At 43.5% G+C, this 17,435-nt stretch overlaps 2 pseudogenes; one reads left to right on the top strand and one right to left on the bottom strand.

The window, feature by feature from the left end:
* The first annotated feature begins 2,753 nt into the window (after positions 1-2,753).
* Positions 2,754-2,837, top strand: LOC112059481 (U5 spliceosomal RNA; annotated as a pseudogene).
* Positions 2,838-4,574: 1,737 nt separating this feature from the next.
* Positions 4,575-17,435, bottom strand: part of LOC101938957 (FRAS1-related extracellular matrix protein 1-like) — a 152,145-nt pseudogene continuing 139,284 nt past the window's right edge.

Consider the following 17,435-nt stretch of genomic DNA (forward strand, 5'->3'; position numbering starts at 1 on the left):
GTTGTATAAATTTATGGAGAGAAATCCTGAAGTCATTATTCAGGGCCAAATTCCCTGCTGGGGTAACTCTGCTGGCTTTGATGGAATTACAACAGCAGAGAATTTGGCCCTCAGTTTTCACTCAAATGCCCAAGGAAGCCATGGACCAAGTGAAACCTGATGCTCACGCATTCCCCTGAGTGTCTGCAGATCCAGACCTGGGAGACATGGAAGTGGGTGGGGAATGCTGCTTTGTGGCATACTCCCCAGTTCCACAGGAGCTGCTCGCTGGGGGCCCTGTTGGGTTAGGGTTCTGTGGAATTGGAGGGGCCAGGCTAGGGAAGGAGAGGTGGGATGGAGGAGTGAAAGCCAGAGGAAGTTAATACAGGAAGGGCATATATGAATTCATACTGGCTTGCCCCATTATGCTGTAGGATCCCCACTTAGGGAGGTTCCCAAAGGCAACTATGCAGAGGGAGCCCCTGGAAGCAGGTTCCTGTTAGAGGGACCAGGGGGATAGAAAAACTGTAGATAGAGGCAGCAAAACAGAAGCCCTTTGCCTCTTGCAGCTCTCAGGGGTTATAAGGCAACACGCAGGTCAACTACAGTGTCCTTAAAGGGCGCAGCACGTGATTTGTCCTTGCCTACAATTGCAATTAAACCAGGCTCAGCTTCATCTATGGTTAATCTCTATTTTACAGTTGTGCAAACTCTGGCTCAGAGAGGTTGAGAATTTGTCCAAGGTCACCAAGCAAGCCAGTAGCAGAGCCAGGAAGAGAGACCATTAGTCCTTCTCCTTTGGGAAAAGTCTCTCTCTCTCTCTCTCTCTTAAGACTGCAACAAGACAACCACAATACCTTGGAAGAGGATGAAACTTTATAGTGGTTTTATTATTAACAAAGTACAGACACAATCTCCATAATGGGCCACAATTTAGCTGAATGTGACTGTTGAACGTAAGGCAATGAAACATATCCAAATATATTACGTGTAGCCACTCAGAGTTCTACACCAAAATATATGGACAGACAGATAGGGAAGCGACACAAGTCAGAACATACAGAGATCAGTTGAGCACCTGGAAGAAAAATGTAGAGTTTGCCTAACTGACTTTGGGGCTAGGCGCAGTTAGCTGAAGATAACCATGTGCAGTTTGTCACAAAGTTATCAAAACTATTTAAAAATTCAATTGTTGGTGGCATGTTGTCAGAAGTCTGAAGTAAATGGACTCAAGAGACCAGAGAAAAACTCTTTGCCTTAGTATTCCACAAACTCTGTTTAGGTCTCATCTAGGGCTTGTAGAGTCTTTCGTTTGGAACTGAAATTCTTTTTAAAGCTCCATCACATTAATCAAAATGATCATGTTTTTTACATTTACCCCCTGAAGGATACCCAAACACTTTCCAAATCAAAACTATGCTGTGCACACTGTACAGTAGGCTGATTTCATTCATCTCTGATTCTTTTATTTTAATACCAGGATGGACCATTATGATCATTTAGTCCGACCATAAGGTTTAAATACTGCCCATCACCGTAGAATCTGGGTACCTGACCTCCTGCAAAACACAATATTTCACCCAGTGATTCCTGAATCTAGCCCAATTTGTGGTTGAACTAGAGCACATCAGTAAAACAGACATCCAATCTTGATTGAAAAACTATAAAGGATAAATTGACTCTGAAATGCAGCCACCTCTGAGGTGAAATACACCCTTTGCTTAGCAGCTCACAGCAGTACCACCCAACAGTAAGTTAGGAAGTGAGGAATACTGTATTCAGTTGAAACTGGAGGGATCCTTTAAGTAGGAGGAATGTAAGGTACCTAATGTGAAATTTGATTGGGAAAGTGGGCTTAATCACCACTACTCTTGCCAAGAAGTGCCACAGGATCTTTAAAGACAAAAGCCTCAGATTTATATCCCAACCAAAAGACCACACTTCCTATGGTATAGGTCCCTCACACACGAGGCTGGGGTATTGACTCAAAGAAAATAGTCCCACCTAACTGAGTCACCAACACAATTTCCTGCACTAATTGTAAGTAAAGGGTGACAGTGCTGATAACTATCTACACCAATCTCCATCCGGTGATGCCAAGTTCTTTCGACCTGTATCTACTGCCTGTGTAAAGTTAAACAAACCAACATACATGCCGCCCTTGGGCCACCTGCAGCTTGTTGCCATTTTCTTATCGGCCTATCATGAGCAACTCCTTGGAAATCAATGTCTGGATAGCAAGGCAAGTGATCTGTCTGAGGAACATCTCCCCTGGGAAAATAGCCAAGACGCTAGGATGACCAGACAGCTAGTGTAAAAAATCGGGACGGGGGTGGAGGGTAATAGCTGCCTATATAAGAAAGCCCCCAAAATCGGGACTGTCCCTATAAAATCGGGACATCTGGTCACCCTACAGGACGCTGCCCCTTCTCAGTGGCCCTAGTCTCTTCCTGAAGGATTTTCCCACTCCTGCTGTCAAACAGTGAATGTGCAGGATGTTGTGGACTTTCTGAAACTTTATTACTTCTTTCCAATGCTTCGAGAGTCCCATTGAAGCCTGCTGAGTCACTGCCACCTAGGTTTAAGAGGGACAGAACAATGACCTACAGCACTGCATTCTTGGTACATCATCAGTGCATACAGTTATGTTGTCCTTAAACAACAATCTTATGGGCCTGCCCATTGATCTCCTGGTATTGTTTTATAAGGCCTGGAAGGTTGCAGTTGCATCCGAATCTCTCTCCCCACGCCCAGTCTACAAGTGGCTGCATGCTCAGCTCTGCTTTCTCTTCAAATTGTATAAATCTTTCATCTCTTACTAAAGATTTCGGTGGAGAGGAACATTTATGAGTTTCTGCGTTGCCACAGTGAAACAGAATGAAAGTAGTGACTTCTGTTGCTCTAGAGAGAACCCTTCCTAGCTAATATTTAAACTGACTTAAGAACAGTCTACACTAGAAAAGTATAGCTATACCAGGAAACCCTCGTAGTGTAGAGAAAGCCTCTACCTAGCAAAAATGTACTTTGCCTTCACAGTTCCTGGATGAAATAAGCTATACTGGCAAAAGCACTTTTTTGCTGGTATAGGGCTTTTGCCAGAATAAAAATGTCATAAAAAAAATCACACCCCTAACCGACATCATTATAGCAGCAAAAGTTTCTAATGTAGACCTGTCATTAGAAAGAAATCCAGTCTATGCTAGTGGTTACCATGCTAGGCTTTGAGGACTGGGGAGTGTTAAACTGTTGGGAGGAAAGCAAGGGACCTGTCAACCTTTGTCAGGATCCTGAAGCCCTGTTATCCCCTTGTTTTAGTTTCTTGTGAGTTTGGATCCATATAACCATGGAGGGATCCTGCAGCATCAGCTCAGGTGACAGTCTCAGCTCCAGAAAAGTCGAGGAGGGTCGTTGTGGGTCAGGACTGAGGAGCACAAGCATAGATTGAAGCACATTCATCCATTGGGCTATCAGTCTCTGCCTTTTATAAATGTTCACTCAAAACAAAAAGCAGGGGGGAGAGGGGGAGAGTAATCCTGGAGGAGTTAAAAAGAATAACTTGACCACAGGGTGTCACTCTTGACCCACATTTGGGTCAGCATACAACCTTGTCTATGGCAGCCGGAAATTTGTTTCGTTGCAGATTTGTAATAAGCCTTACATTCACCCTTACACTAAATACTGGACGGCACAGATCATTTTATGCATTTAACCCCCCAAATATACTGTGTGCTGCTTTCTTAATGTCACTGGTAGAGCTCTCTAATATGGGCACTAAAGCTAGCTAAAGAAAAGGGTGTCCTGATCTCAGTAGCTTTCTAACTTTCAGAAAGAAAGAAAAGATGGTGGTTCAGAAAAAACATTCCACTCAGAGCCGCATTCATGTTTGCGGTGCACTGTGGCTGCTCCTTCTTGACTTAATTATATGTGATCTTTATCCTGTGGAACATCTGGATCAGCAGCCTTCAAGAAACTCCACAATTGAAACTAACACCTGGGAGAATGTAAGACGGAAGGAGGAAAGGAAGTTACTCTAGGCATGGGATACAGCTGGTTTCAGGTTAAGTAAGAGCAGTCACTTTGGTCTGCGTTTCAGTTATGTAAAAGGAGGGGGGAAAAAGACTATAGAATATATTTTCCATTCACCCCTGCAATTTGAAAAAAACATTTTGGTTAAAAATAAAATTAATCCTCAAAGCCAGGATTCCAAGAATTTCCTGGTGCTACTATGACTTCCTATTTGTTCCTTTCAGGTGCTCTATGTTCCGTGTATGTTAATCTGTGCAAGACTCTATAGTATGTTCTCCCATGGCAAGGAGTTTGATAGGCCTCTAGAGTTGCATCAGGTAGTTTAAGTGCTGATGGAGGGCCTGGATCAGCGTTCACGTCGCACTCCCCATCAGCACCTGCCCCAGATCAGGGAAGCTAACCAGCCAAACAGAGGACCAAATTTGGTGATGAATCCTGGTCATGTGACACCCGAGGCACGTTGCGCAAACGCTAAGAAGAAGGAGCGCTGACAATGCTCTGCTTTCAAGTGCTAGCGCCCCTCAGAAACCGTTTTCTGATGAAGTAGGAGCTGGTTTTTAGTTCCACTTTCAAACAAACCAAAAAAACCCAGCATCATTTCTTGCATCAAGTTCTGGTGTGGGCTTGTCAAATTCTGCTACAGTCTTAACTAAACTTCTCCTACATTCAGCCAACTCTCGAAACTGCACTGTGTATTTCAGAGTCTTAGGTAAGTAAAAGGCATGACCTTTGCTGCACTTGTGTGCCGGGGTCGGGAACGGGACCTGCCACTCACCTGCACTCCCCACACAAGCAGCAGGGCAGGACCTCTGCTTGGTGCTAAACACAATGCTTGGCTAGGGAGCAGGCTTCTACATGGGCTCACACAGGGATATGATCTACTAGTTACGAGTCTGACTACCCAGCAGGCTAGTGGGAATGCTGCGGTCAGCAGCATGCCAGCTAGGGAGCAGGCTGCTCTTTTTCAAAGCATCAGCAAAATGTGACCTAGTGTGTGTCCTCTCTGGCAAGAGCCCTGAAGCAGAGGACACGTTTGCAAGAATCTCTGCTTCCCTGGTTGGGACGGGATTTGTCCCTATGTGTATAGTGTACGATTCAGGTGACTATCATTTACATCACATGAGTTCTTCACTGCAGTCATCCGTCAATTATGCTTTGAAGCATTCCACAAGGTGCTGAGCGCATACATTGAGAGCAGGGGTGCTATCTACCTTGGAAGGAACACATCGCCTGGCAGGACCAGACCCTTCACTTTGAAAAAGGCACTGCCCAAAGTCGTATTTAAAATCAATCTTACCTGCCCTTGAATCTATAATTTCTACACTCAGTTCATTCTTCTGCTCCAGAACAGCATTTTAAGGCACGCTCAGTATTATTTTTAACACTTCATGGTTTTCCTCCAGGCCATCATCTTTAATGTGGATGTTCCAAGACTTTATGGAAACACCTGCAATGTGTAAAAGCAAATGAACGAATCTCAGTAATGCTGGAAAACGGCTTTTATGCAGCATGACCAAAAAAAAAAAGCCATCATGTAACTACACCAAAACCTTATCTAAATAAAGATCAAAGTAAGCAGCAAAACCAAACTTTAATTGTAGAAGTGAGGACAGGAGAGAGAGCGCAGTGTCAGTAATACCCTAAAATAGGAAGTTCTCATTGTACTAATTCATTTATAGTACCATCTACCTTTGACACAGCAAATTTGCATCACGGAATCTTTTCTACCTGGACATAAAGGCACTTGGAAATCGCCTCACTTCAGCCATCACTGATGTAGCTCCACTGCTGCTGATTCTAAGCATAGACAAGGGCAAGCAGAGGTTTGTACCAACTGATCTGATCAGGGTTCACTCCTGCTTGAACCTCTCTCTAAAGAAAAATAAAAGCACAGTTGCAGTGGTTTATGATATTGCCTATGCGCCTATAAACATAGTACAGGAAACACTGCAAAATCTTTACTGTGGGTAATATCATTGAGTTTCAGAAGTGACTGGACTGGTTTAAAAAGTGGCCAGTATATGTGAATAAGTGTCAGTATCCATAAGTTCATTTGGGTAACAACTAGAAAGCATTCTCAATCAGACCCATCTAGTAGAGGGAAAAGCAGCTGCCGAGGTGACAGCTCGAAGAGGGAACTAACACTAAAAAATGAATGAACAAACCACATCTTGCAACTGTTAGCTCCAGTTCCATCCTATCTAAGTTACTTTTCCATTGATGATAACTTCCACACTCACAGCAGTACCAGCTGATAAAAGGTAGAATCTGTTCATCTTTAAGGTGCCACCAGACTCCTTGTTGTTTTAGTGGATACAGACAAACACGGCTACCCCCGGGTAGAGTGCAACAGTTTGGCAAATTTCCATAGAAGACCTTTTCTAGTGCTACCTATTAAGAAGCAAAAGCAGCAGTGCATGCAATCTCAGAAGCACTCCAAAGCCAGTTCTTTGTTTCACATTACCTCTTTCACATCCTTGAGACACCTGCTTCATGCTGCATCTTCATCGCTTAGAACGGTTAAGTCCAGAAAGTCACTGCTACCACTGTGGTGTAGCAATCAAGTGCTATTACCTTGAGTGCCATTATGGTCTTTATTAAGCCTTTGTAACCAAATTCTTAGCCTGATTGTTTTCACAGAAATACAGAGCACACTGGATATTTATCTGTATGAAGATTTAATAGAATTCCATTCAGCTTTACCCAATTTTGCTTTTACAAAGCTGCAGGAAACACAGCATGAAAGACAACGGGCCAGATTCCAATCCTGCAAACTGATGTAAAATGGAGTGATTCCACTGGAATCAATAGTTCCTCTTGATTTACACCAAAGTAACAAAGATCAGAAACTGGCCCTGTATCTAGAGCCACAGTTTACTTCAGACAGCAATAAACTACTTGTACATGGTTTAAAGAGCTAATGGGGGGACAGGGCTGTTTACTATAGACAATGGCTTTGAGAATTAACATTTAGTAGCCTGAAATTAGCAGTGGCTCTTGACCGCAGAAAGTACACCTGGGCTATGAGGGCTGTGTGCAGCTGGTGTTACAGGCCTGCATTCGGCTGCAGAGAAGATGAGAGGTTTGGGGAAATGATTCACACACATTGCATATTAGACAAGGTCTAGCACAAGTACAAATCTGGCTGCAGGATGAGTGGTGAGAGACACTTGATTTGTACTCCAGAGGAAGGTTCATTCCCATCCAGATCCCCAAATCAGGAAAGTATGTACTTATGTCTCATTAAAATCGATGACATTTAAGCATATGCTTACGTGCTTTCCTGAATCTGAGCCCTGCAGCAGAATGTGCACCACAAACATCTAATAATCGGAGAGGAATAAAAAAGAGGAAAAATACTCAAACTGGAGTGAAATTTACTAAAGCAAACACCACAAATTCATTTAAAAATTATGTTCAGCTTTGCTGAACTCCTTGAGGTTATATTATTGGACAAAACATTTGGGCCATTTTATAAACTATCAACAAATAACTGTAAGTAAATCAAAAGGAAAGTGTTTTCTCTCTCATTTTTTGGCACGGCATAGTGGGAAATTCTGATATTTCACCCTAAATTGGGACAAAAAGTTAAAATATCAAAATTTTCACAGAGGAAAAAGTTGCAAAAATTTTCAGTGCAGAAATGTTGAACGGTCGATTGAAACGAAACATTGCAATATTCCTGAAGCAAAATATTTGCTTTTGGTTTGTTGAACCAAATCTAAACATTTGATGTCAAGAGTATGCTCAGCTCTTCAGGTGGGCAGGGTAGCTTGTGGGTCACCTTGCAGTGCACAGACAAAAAATCCTCACCATTTTAATTTGTAGAGCCATTACTTGTATATTAAAAATGTTCTCACAGAAATAATCTTTAACCTTCTTGTTTGCTCTGTCAGGACAGGCAGAGGGTGGGAGATGGTTAGCAGGGAAGCACGTAATCCGTGAAGTCCGTGTGAAGAGAAGGGGAAGTTACAGCAGGAGAATCAGCTCTTTCATTATACGCTCAGTGCATTCAAGTGGTAATTATCGCCCCTCGTAGACAGCCATAAAAGCAAGAAAAGGAGCAAAGAGGCCAGAACAACAGTGGTGGGTGAATATAGAGGCATCAGCGCCAACAGAAGTCCCTAGTGAACTGGCTTGGCAGTGGTTCGAAAGTGAAATAAATCCCAAGCACCAGCCAACGTAAACCATGGAAGCTGGTCAGCATCACTCATAAGAAAGCCTTTATGTGTGATGTTCTCCTCCCAAGTGTACAGTAGCAGAAATAATACTTAGTATTTCAATTGTGCGTCCATCCAAGACGATCAAGACACTTTACAAAAATGAATAAATTAATTCCCACAACACCTCTGTGAGACTGACTGTCTCCATTTTACACATTGGGTACTGAGAGCTTTTGAAGATCTGGGTCTGTATATCTATAGTTGGGCACCCAAACATTGAGATTCCCAATGGAGGACACTTTTGGAAATTTGGGTCCCACTGGCCTAAAGAGAAAGGATGGTCTTGTGGGTAAGGCATTGGTATTCCTGGAATTATAGAGGTCTGGGTTCTATTCCCTTCTCTACCACAGACTTCCTTTATGAACTTGAGCAAATCACTCTGTTCCTTGTGGTTGTTTGTATTTTTACAGACATTTTCCGATCTAAAAGCGTGATGATACCTGCATTAAGGATTGTGAAGTGCTCAGACACTGCAGTGATGGAGTCCATATACCCACTTAGAATATTCCTCTCTCTATCTTTTTTCCTCTACTGAGAAAGGGGATGTTGTGCATAGGGCTAAGTGTGAATAAATCTGAAATCTTTATCCAGTTCTGCACAAACATCAAGGGTAGCTTGTGGGCAAGTCATTTTTGTCTATCTAAATGCTTATGACCTCTGTCACTGTAGTAGCAGAGCACCTCACAAGCTTTAATATATTTATCCTCACACTTTCAGGTAGGGAAGTAGTATCCCTATTTCTACAGAGGAGGAACAGAGCGACTGCTGTTTGGGCCGCTGGTGGATATGAAAGTCACGTAGGAAAAGCTAAAAAAACTGACCTAGCCAAAGTAGTCGGAGTGTCACAGAGGAGAAAGATGGCCCCATTGCTGCACTGGATTTTTCTCTCTAGTTATACTGCTGCCGTGCAGCTGGGTATTTGTGTGGAGATGCTGTTAGAAGAGGCAATGAGGGCACCCACATGGGAACAGCTGCTCTAAGAAGCCACTTGAAAAACAATCAGTCACCAGAGTGGGTGAAACATCTGTGGTTCTGCTGCTACAAGCGTCTCTCAACACAACATCAGTGCTGCAGGGGAAAGGGCAGATGGAAGCAGCCCTGCCAACACAGTAGCTCAGTGACAGGTCCAAACAACAGGCGTGGTCCACTCCTCACTACAAGGGTCACAGAACCAAACAAGTACACCTGGCAGCATTATGGGCATGGCTGCATAAAGGCAGTTTGCTCACATGATATTACAACTCACTGCTGAAGGATACAGAGGATAACCAAGCATGGCTGAAAACACCCTTCAGCCTGCATCCTAAAGGAAAAAATGATCAAAGGCTGGCAGTGCACTTTCACCTCTCATGTAGACAGAGAGAGGGTGAGAGGCGCAGCACAGAACTTGTAGCCTGAGGGGAGGGGGAGGGGAGGATAAAGCCACTTTAAAGTGATCCTGGGCTGCTCTGAGAGCTGGAGAGGTCCCCGGAATAATTTGGACCACCTTAGGAGACTCCCAGGGCTGTCCTACACAGCACCATCCAGAATCTTCACACCACTACTTGCAGCAGCCCCATCTTCATCACACAACCTCCTGCCCCTACACCAGGGCTTGCAAAGGAAGCCTCAAAAGGCAATCCCCAGTGTGCACCCAGGCAAACCTCCCACAGCTGGAACCAGGGCTTTTAGGGCCCTTTTATATCGTGTAAAGGGTCCCAAGCAGGGCTGAAGCATTCCATGGGGATTTACAAAATATTCACACTACACAATTCCAAAGGGGCTAATCCCAAATATTCTAGAGTGAAAACTGCCCCGTGGGCTAGTTAAATACACAAACAGGATAATTTGCTGCCATCTTCTTATAATGTGCCCATGAGCATCTATTAATGAATCCATAATGAAGTGTCTCTGAAAACCCATCTGACCCTCCTGCCACATTTCTGACTTCTGCTTTTTCCTCCATTGGGATCGTCACCACTGTGAGTGGGACAAGTGTCATCAAGGACATTGATACCATTGTGTTTGATCTTAAGAATGCAGATGGCAAACAGCCTTCTTGTCTACCAGCTCCTCCCTGAGGTAATGACCAGGTAAAATTCTATCTTTTGAACTCCAGACTTACTCTTTCAACTTTGCAATGACTTGGACAAGTTGCAGAAGTTGGACGGGAAGGAGTCTAGGCTGCAGCAGGCACAGTTTTAGTTGGGACGTAAAGGAAAGCCTGTGGGTCAGCATCTTGAGATATGTTGGAGAGGAACAGAGAGAAACACGTGTATGTATATGCTAGTAACAAGATTTTAATATTGCTTGGGCTAGTGTCACTTTCCTAAAGGTTTTTTATTCAAACACTGACATATGGAGACTCTCCTGATCCAATCAAAACAAAATCTACCTCCAGACTAGGATCTGAGGGCAGTCATCCTATCTTACTGGAGAAGAAGGAAGAGAAAGGAAGAAATGCAGAAAGAGCCTTCTTCTGTTGAGGATTGCAGACTTAAAATGAGACAGTATATAAAAAACAAGACATAAATAAAAATAATCGGTGATTTAAAGTGACTCAATTTTAGGACAATCAACTTCATACTGCTTAAAAGGGTATGATTCTCAGAGAAGGTTGGCATTAAGTCAGGCACCCAAAAACTAAGACTCCCAAATGTGTAGCTATAATTGCTGTTTTTCTGCTGCTCCCCAGCCGTTAAGGGAAAGGGTTGATTGGTTTAAGATCTGCTGTATGAAAGAAAAAATGATTGTAGCCAGTTTATGAAACTATACTTAATACATTCAAGATGAAAGAAATGAAATGAATGCGGTACCAGGATCAAACTGCACTAAACTTGCAAGACTGTGAGTGAAGTCTAAGCCAACTCTAGCTGAAACCTCTTGGACCTTAAAAACAAAACAGGACACCAATAAACTGCATTAGACACAGCAACCAGGAATTTTGGATTCATATTGTCGGCAAGTGTTAATGGCAACAAAAATGCTGTCTGTAGGGATCCATCCATAGAAACAGGGCTCATATCCTACCAACAAATAATGGCTCTGCGCTCTGTCCTGTCCTTACCACCTTAATGGCAACAGTCCCAACATTTTCACAGACACGATAGCAAGTTTCCACCAGTTCAACTCTGGACCATTTCATTTCAAGTCTGAAAAGGAATTAGATCTTAAAATATTCCTTATTGCTACAGCATATGCAGCACAGAAATGTGGCTTATAGCCACCATTGTTTCCTGCTCCTAGCTGGGTTCAGGGGAGCTCAATACAGCTGTGGATCGAGCCCTGGGGCTAACATCCTCTGCACCACGCAGCTATTGGACAAAGTTATCTACCATACTAACCCTGCACAACTGTAAATAGTACATCCAGAATGTTTCAGGCTGGACAGAATCTGCAGATTTAACTGTATCCCATAATTTGACATACTTGACCCCTCAACGTCCAATGTTTTACTTATGTTCAGTATCCAGGCATTCTTCATTTTCTTCCCCATCACATATTCATCAGCTGCTATACCAAAAAAAAAGTGCAGATTTAAAGTCTTCCTGTAACATTTCACTTCTTCTGTGACTTAATAATAAAAAGAGCACGGAATAGAAAGGCCAGAGTTCAGTTTCTGAGCTCTATTACCATTTGCAAACTGCATTGTCCCATAGTTCCTCACTTGAAATACAGCCTACGATGCAATTTTATGCTATCTCAGGAGCCATAAAACTGTACATCGCTAGAGGAATTTAAAATCATTGTTCTACACCAGGGCAGAAATCTTAAAAATAGAAATATGAAAGATAAAAAGTGAGGGTTAAAGGGAAAGTTCTGGATTATACTATGTATAGACATTTTCTTTCTTGAAAAGCCTCCTTTTTAAAACAGACACTTGGTTTGGTTTTAGAAGTGAAAAGGTGCATTAGTTTTATGATGATTTTTGTTTAAATTCCCCAAGCTTCCAAAAAATGTAAAACACAGTGTTTGGGAAGATAAAAAACCAAACAAAACAGTATGGACTGTGGACCCCCAGGTAGCACCAGGATCAAGGAACCACAAAAGTGGCTGAGAACTGTTTATCAGTTACTTCAGGGAGTTATTCCCAACTTACACTGATATAGGCAAGGTCAAAATCAGGCCCGGATTCTTACTAAATGTTTTATTTTTCCATCAAGTATTAGATCTGGCCAGGGAGCAGACAACAGAACCTTCAAACTCCACCTAAAACCATATTAGATTCTGAAAATGTACCTGAAATTTAAAATAAATCCTTTCTGCAGGGATAAAATTTCACCTCAGAAAAGCTATAAGGACCTTGATATCTTAAAAGAGACACACGCTGCTATTTGTGAAGATCACATACTCCCCTGCCTAGACAGATTATACCACTCTCTCCCCTCCCTCTCGAGTGAATATACTCAACTGGACTCTGACACTTACACTTCTGGAACCATTGTATTTCCTGCCACGTCTGATACTTGAAATTCAAAGCTATCTGAAGTCACTTCAGTGGAGGAATTTATGATGTACCGGGTGATCTGCTGGTTTAAATCATTCTGGGTAAAAGTACTGTGTACATAACTACCTGCAATAGACAATGTACCATCATAACAGAGATCAAATTTTCCAATTCATTATGGTCACTGCTGTATTTTTTATTATTAATGTGTCTTGAAAAATAAGATGTTTAGCTAAGACTACTAATTCTTTGAAACTCAAATCATTTAAGCTGTCTAACCTTATTCAGGATAATTATTTCTATCCATTATCCATCATGCTAAAAATGACAGCTCTGGGACAAGGAGGCTTTTCAAGCAAATGTTTTAAGACAGTGTTTTAGGTTGCAGGCACTGGCAAATGTTAATTAAATTAGATAAACAGTGACTCAGAGTAGCTGCACTATACTAGAAAAGAAAGATGGAGATGGAGGGGGGAAGCAATTTAATATCTTAAAACCTATTACATTTTTGGAAACAAGAATCTATCCCTTAGACATTTATCTTGCCTAAATTCAGGTATTATCAGAGCATAATGGGACATTTGGTTGGGTATTTTTCATAATCATTGAGAGCTCAATAGTGAGCCAAGCAGTGCATCTGTGCAGGGGACTAAGGAGGTATAAAAAAGCTCTCCTTATCTCCCTATACAACCTACCTGCATCATGAGACAATGCAAGTAAAGCGGCAGAGCAGTCACCACTGGGCTTCCCATCTCTTGCAGCTGGGTGGGCAAAGGTGGAGAGTGGGAGGAGCCTTGACTCCATCCCCCACAATGCACCAGCAAGAGCAGCTCTGCTGGTTTGGAGAGGGAAAATAATCTCCACTGAGAAAAGTTTGGGCACATACTCCATGGAGGAATCAAGGGGGCAGTTGGGACTCAGTTTTGATTCTCAGAGCATAACTGCACTGCCCCTTACTTAGGTTGGATGGCACAGTTCAGCCTCTAAAACATAAAACACTTCAACCTTGGTGAGGCTAAACATTGCTGAATTCAAGAATCAGGCAGACACTCAAAATTTTGGATCTTAACCAGATTAATGAAGTCTCTTCTCAGTCTCCAAAGCTATGCTGGAAATTCCAGAAGAACAGGTTGTTTCACAGGTTTTCCAGAACTTTCTACTTCTGATTCCAGCTGGATCCTGGTAAGGTAGACGGACACAAAAATTAATCCAAACCTGATTTCTGAACCTAAAAGTTAGTTGCAGAGTGTAATTTCAGAGAAGAGGAGAGAGTTCTTATTCTTTCCAAAAGGGGTTTGTCCATTCCTTATGAAACGATAGGCCAAATTCACCTCTGCAATAAAATGGCAAAACTCTATTATCTTCAGTGGAGTTGCATCTGCTTATGCTAGCTCTGAAGTTTGCCTTGTGACCTTATTCTTCAAGTACTTCTATTTTCAGCTTTCATCAAACATTATCAGAGGTCAGAGCTGAAACATTTAGAAGCTGTTCTGAGTTCTAAAATCCACATATGTGGGTGGCATCTTCCTCCATTTGGTGCACCTCACCTAACATCCCCTCTGAAGAGGGGACAGACTGGAGTGACCTCATGGAAACTGGACTGGTGGGCACCAAGCCGCTACGTGTCTCCGCTCCAAAGATTTGGTGCTGTGGGTAAGGAGTTGGCCAGAATTGTTCATTGGGTGCTTTGGCATTTATCACACTAAATCAGGATTCAATTTGGGTTGAGAGTTGGGCAGAAATTTTTCTATTCATCCACCCAAGATATTTCTAAGGTGCTTATCACCATAGTATATTACAATATCTCATCATTGCTCTTATTTAAACCCATGCAATTCACCCATCCATATTTATATAAAGTCATAAATGAATACGGCACTTGACAGAATACAGAAGTGCCAAACAGCTCCATTTATTTCAGATGGAACTACACCAATTTACACCAGCTGATGATCTGGCTATATTCCTTTGAGCAATTTACTTATAACACCTTGCGCAAGCAACCTTAATTCTGGCATTTCCAAATGTTTGAGTGCTTAACTTTGTAACCTCAATAATCTACTTTTAACATACAATTTTGTGTGTGTGATTTCCTAGGTTTTTAGAAAAGCAAAACAAACTCTATCACATGGCATCGTATTGACACCCACAGGGATCATTAGCACACAGACCTCTGTGTCTTGAGCGAATGGAGTAACTGATAGCAGTGGAATGTTGTCATCTTCTGAGTGGACCAGCCGTAGAGGGGACCAAGGCACAGTCTTTGCCAGGGGGTTTCACAGACCTTTGCTGACAACACAGGAATAGTGAGACTCAGGGATCTTGGGTCCCATTCCAGGCCCTGGAGGGGAATGTACTCTGTGGGCACAGACTCTTCTGCCTGTTTCCCCCAAGCTTGATCTCCTCTTCTACTCCACTCCCTCCAAACTTTCCTTGTCCCAGTCCCATTCTCTTCACCTATCCAGTCCATCTCCACAACTCAGAGTTCTTATCTCAGTCTCCTTGCCGAGTCAGCCCTAATCTCCCCCACCCCAATTCTTTGCCCCTAGTCTCCTTGTCCAGCCAGGCCCATTTTCCCCCCATCTCAGCTCCTCATCCGATCTGTCTTTCTCCCCCTACCACTGATTCCTAGTCCCAGTCTCCCTTCCTTCCCCCAGCTCCTCATCCAACCTCAAAGTTCCCCTTAAGTTCCCAATCACCCCTGCCACCTTTCCTCACAAGCTCCTACTCATAGTTTCTCCTTCATGGTTCCAAGTCCCAGGCACCCTCCTCCACAGCTCCCAGGCCCAGCCTCCCTGCCCAACCAGTCCCAACCTGCCTTCCCATCCTGGCCCAGTATCCTTGCCTAACCAGTCCAAGTCTCCCCACTCAAATTTCCAGTCACAGCGTGTGTGTCTCTCTCTCTCTTCTACTCCTTGGTCTCAGATTCCTTATCCTAATCTACTTCTTTCCCTGCCCTGGTCTAGCCTTTGTCCCATCTGCATTTGAGTCAGACATCTTCCTTCTCCATGCTGCATGGGCATCAGCAGAGGGGTCACTGAGAGCAGGGATCTCTCAGTTCTGGTGCTCAGCCTCACTCAACCCAGAGCAGCAATTACAGGGAGAGTCTGGCTTTGAACCTGTAGTGCTGGACTGGGGCATGTTACCACTCTGTGGTAGGGTGACCAGATAGCAAGTGTGAAAAATCGGGACAGGGGGTGGGAGGTAATAGGAACCCATATTAAAAAAAGCCCCAAATATCGGGACAGTCCCAATGAAATCGGGACATCTGGTCATCCTACTGCGGGGATGGTGCATGCACAGTCCAGTCAGCAAAATGAACTGAGAGAGGATGGAGTATGCTCAGGGAGGATGGAATCAGAGATTTTTGCTGCTAAAATCAAAGAAATCTATTGAGCATGTGCAAACTGCAATTTTTCAGGGGCTTATAATTGAGCCAAATTTGGTCAGATTTTCATTCAGATGACAAAAGGCACATCCCTGACACACAGGCCACTCCCAAATTTCAAGTCACTCCTCCAAAGCATGGGGACACTAGAGCTGTTCAAAGTAGGGTGACCAGATGTCCCAATTTTATAGGGACAGTCCCAATTTTTGGATCTTTTTCTTATATAGGTTCCTATTACCCCCACCCCGTCCCAATTTTTCACACTTGCTCTCTGGTCACCCTAGTTCAAAGGAAAGGTCACCAGAATTTTTTAACATGGGCACAACAATGGATTTTTCTCTGGCCTGATTCTCAGAATGGCTGAACCGTTTTGACTGAAACTTTCCCAAAATATCAGCCTTTGGCAGATGCCCAGCATGGAAAATTTCAGGCAAATTGTTAAAGTTTGGCAAAGTCATAAACAACTGAAAACAGGGTGTTATAATGCAAAGCAACTTTAATACTAGGTGGTACTACCCACTTATTGTGTTGTATTGCAGCCTCTGCTAGTTTGAGGGCTTCAGAGCTGCAGCTTCCAGCAGCTCCCACAGACAGAAGCACAGAAGTAAATACCTGCCAATGAGACAGCCTGTGTTGCCTGTGCTGGAGGAGACACAACAAGGAATTTTATTAGCATGTTGGGGTGACCATCAGCAGGCTCCAAAGAGCCTGGACCAGGCTAGCTGGTATGAGGTTCCGTCTGAAGGACTGTGTGGCCAGGGGGAGAGAGACTGAGGGGAAGAGGCTGGTTGTTGCTCTCCACTGCTGGAGCAGAAGCAGACATTTTGACTCTCCCACTCAGACAGCCTGGGACCTATCCAGAGCTCTCCCCTGTTCCACCACAGAGAGCCTGAGCCCCAAGAAGCTGTGGTACATTAAAATTAGTGAAGCCTGTAGGCTCCTGCTGCAGCAGGACCCAGGAGCCAACCAGAGCTTGACATTGCCTGGGACACCAACAAGCTGGAAGAAGAGCCGCTGGCTGCATGGGGAGGGATACCAGCCCTACACCTCGGCTCCAGTCCCACTGTCCAGATCAGACCTGTGGGGAGGCTTTGGGAAGGGATGGGTTCTGCCCACCATTATACTGATATCACGGAGGGCTTTTAGTTGTTGTCATGGGATTGGTGGGCGCCTTATGTCATCATCTCTTTGTCCTTTACATGCTTCCCCTCCCGCTTCCATTGGGTCCATTGGTAATGTGTGTGGTGGGGAGGTCAGAGTTCCTGTGGAGAAAGAAGGGGGTCCACCACTTTTGGGGATCAGGGGTGCCCAAGAACATAGGGAGAACATCTACAATATTTTAAATGACCATACAGTAGATTGGCAGCAAAATTTGAAAAAAAAAAGTGTTTTG

The sequence above is a fragment of the Chrysemys picta genome, chromosome 8 (assembly GCF_011386835.1).
Source record: "Chrysemys picta bellii isolate R12L10 chromosome 8, ASM1138683v2, whole genome shotgun sequence".
Lineage (NCBI taxonomy): Eukaryota > Metazoa > Chordata > Testudines > Emydidae > Chrysemys > Chrysemys picta.